Below are 3,592 nucleotides of genomic sequence, written 5' to 3' on the forward strand. Positions count from 1 at the left end.
GAAGCACGTGGCGGTTCCGCCAGCACCGCAGGTGGCGCACCTGCCGTGTTCCCCCGACCCACACGTCTCCTCCCAGTTCCACCCAGGTTCCACCTTCTCCTCCCTTGCTTCTGCCTCCTCTTGCCCCCCGCCCACCTCCGACCCGCTTGTCATCAGCACCATGGCTGTGAGTCAAGATTCCCCCCGCTCACCATCTGCTGCTCCAGTTGCCTCTGCATCGTCCCCAGGTGTTGGACTTAGGAGGAAGGCTGCTTGAGAAACTCTTAAGGAAATAAAGCAACAAACTCCGGTTATCTCCAGCAAAAAGAAGAAAGAATTGAAAGGTAAAAAATATTTGCTGCCTGAAGTTTTTTTTTTTTTTATGAGGCATGTGGGTTTTCATCTTTTGGTTTCCCAATAACTTAGACATCAGAGATCAGATCAGTTGCTCAGTCGTGTCGAATTCTTTGCAACCCCATGAATCGCAGCATGCCAGGCCTCCCTGTCCATCACCAATTCCCGGAGTTCACTCATACCACGTCCATCGAGTCAGTGATGCCATCCAGCCATCTCATCCTCTGTCACCCCCTTCTTCTCCTGCCCCCAATCCCTCCCAGCATCAGAGTCTTTTCCAATGAGTCAACTCTTCACATGAGGTGGCCAAAGTACTGGAGTTTCAGCTTTAGCATCATTCCTTCCAAAGAAATCCCAGGGCTGATCTCCTTCAGAATGGACTGGTTGGATCTCCTTGCAGTCCAAGGGACTCTCAAGAGTCTTCTCCAACACCACAGTTCAAAAGCATCAGTTCTTCGGTGCTCAGCCTTCTTCACAGTCTGACTCTCACATTCATACATGACCACAGGAAAAATCATAGCCTTGACTAGACGAATCTTTGTTGGCAAAGTAACGTCTCTGCTTTTGAATATGCTATCTAGGTTGGTCATAACTTTCCTTCCAAGGAGTAAGCGTCTTTTAATTTCATGGCTTCGGTCATCATCTGTAGTGATTTTGGAGCGCAGAAAAATAAAGTCTGACACTGTTTCCACTGTTTCCCTATCTATTTCCCATGAAGTGGTGGGACCAGATGCCATGATCTTCATTTTCTGAATGTTGAGCTTTAAGCCAACTTTTTCACTCTCCATTTTCATTTTCATCAAGAGGTTTTTGAGTTCCTCTTCACTTTCTGCCATAAGGGTGGTGTCATCTGCATATCTGAGGTTATTGAGATTTCTCCCGGCAATCTTGATTCCAGCTTGTGTTTCTTCCAGTCCAGCGTTTCTCATGATGTACTCTGCATATAAGTTAAATAAACAGGGTGACAATATACAGCCTTGATGAACTCCTTTTCCTATTTGGAACCAGTCTGTTGTTCCATGTCCAGTTCTAACTGTTGCTTCCTGACCTGCATACACATTTCTCAAGAGGCAGATCAGGTGTTCTGGTATTCCCATCTGTTTCAGAATTTTCCACAATTTATTGTGATCCACACAGTTAAAGGCTTTGGCATAGTCAATAAAGCAGAAATAGATGTTTTTCTGGAACTCTCTTGCGTTTTCCATGATCCAAGTGTTTAATTTGCTGCTTTAGGGTAGAAATTTCCTAGATTCAGTGATGATTTGTTCAACAATAACTTCAGCAACTTTGTGGTGAATGCTGGACATGGATATAGGGGGCAGACTAGAACTATAAACTGGGATAATAGACAGAAGCTGTCACTGCATATGGAGAAGGCAATGGCACCCCACTCCAGTACTCTTGCCTGAGAAATCCCATGGACGGAGGAGCCTGGTAGGCTACAGTCCATGGGGTCGCGAAGAGTCGGACACGACCGAGTGAAATCCCTTTCACTTTTCACTTTCATGCACTGGAGAAGGAAATGGCAACCCACTCCAGTGTTCTTGCCTGGAGAATCCCAGGGACAGGAGCCTGGTGGGCTGCCGTCTATGGGGTCACACAGAGTGGGATACGACTGACGTGACTTAGCAGAAATCACTGCATAAAAGAACCAGGTACCAAAATTTGAGAAAAAAGATGGGAATAAATTATAAGGGATTTATTCTTTAGTGTGACATGAATGTCAGGTCATCCTTATACTGTCCCACCCACGTATTATATAACTGAACAGAGAGGCCCAAAGTCCTTGAAAATTCTCCATTTTTTGCACATTTAACAATGTGCAAAGAACCTGTGAGAAATGTGTTTTTGAATAGAGTTAATAATAGCGGAATATTACAAAGTGTGATGTTGGTCCTTTAAAATGGTTTGAGTCAAAGATCATCTGCTAGCATATGGATTTCAGTTTTGCTACCCTAAAGAGATGGCTTCAGATTACAGTATTTAAAAATTTTAGATTACTCTTCTGAACTCTAATTTAATATTAACTTTCACTTAGAGAAATGTCTCTTGAAATCTAACCTGAGCCAAAGGAAAACTTTCGCTGACAATACCTTTTGCCTGGAAACGATTCTTTGCCACTCCCAGTGTTCCGGTCTTGATCCTTCTGATGTCTTTTACTATTTTGTTTTTGAACTCGGTGGGAGAGGGCTGTCTCAAAGTGTGATCCATTCTTCCTAGAAAACCTCAGCATCACCTCGAATTGCAGACAAGGCAGGCGTATGGCAGACTTGCCTCAGTGTCAGTCTAACTCAGACCAGAGAGGTCCTTCTCTGACTGGGGACAGAGACCACTAAAAGTGTGTAAAAGCTCGGCTTGCACCCTGATTGTGAAGGAATTACCTTTGCTTACACACCTGAAAGAAGAGGGTCCCTGATGGCTCGTGAAACCAGGAAGAAACCTGACCCTGAAAATGCTAAACATATGGATTACAACTGAACACGATATTGTCCCAATATTCAGGAAACTGATGAAAGATTTTCAGTTTTATCCTAGTGATCGTCTCCTGAAGACACATAGAGTCTCAAATAGTATAGGCCACATCCCTGATTTTTTTAAAATGAACTTTTAGCCAAACAGCTGGTAAACAGGTTTCCTTGAATGCATTCAATATCTTACTGTCTTTTCAAAGATTCCCTTTGATCATTCATTTCTCTGCTAGGCTAACTTCTTATCACTGATTTCTTCTACGGGTGTAAGGCTCATACTCCTTGTTCCCACAATATTATGCAAATCTGTAATACTCCTAAAATGAAAACCATAGTGCTCAATGTGCTATTACAATAAATACTTTTGAATGATAGTCATAAAAAGACTAATTTGGTCTCTCTCTAATTTAAAACAAGACCCTAATACATTTAAGGATTTGAGAAAAGAGGCATTGCTACTTGACTCATTCTCCCTGACCAGTCTTTGAGTTGTTAGTCTTGAGTCTGTTTTCTCTATATTTTCTTAACCAAAATATATCCTACTAAATCTGAGAAGCAACCATCCTAGGTTAAGATTTTGATTCATGTTTCTCTCTTTTCTTTTCCAGTGTTTCTTTCTGATCGTCCCTGATTTCCCATAGCATTTAATACTCATATAATGCAAAGAGCTAACCATGTTCCCTAATGGATTCGTACGTGTACATATGGTCCATATCTTGAAACAGTTTTTAATTTCATATAGCTGTGCACTCAGCTGCTGGTTTCTACTGCTTCCAGAAACATTGCCAGAC

The 3,592-nt window shown here is 42.4% G+C and overlaps 1 pseudogene; it reads right to left on the reverse strand.

Moving 5' to 3' along the window:
• LOC104987794 overlaps positions 1-162 on the reverse strand; it is an 828-nt pseudogene extending 666 nt beyond the window's left edge.
• Between the last annotated feature and the right edge of the window lie 3,430 nt (positions 163-3,592).

Source organism: Bison bison, unplaced genomic scaffold (genome assembly GCF_000754665.1).
Source record: "Bison bison bison isolate TAMUID 2011002044 unplaced genomic scaffold, Bison_UMD1.0 scf7180017864105, whole genome shotgun sequence".
Classification (NCBI taxonomy): Eukaryota; Metazoa; Chordata; class Mammalia; order Artiodactyla; family Bovidae; genus Bison; species Bison bison.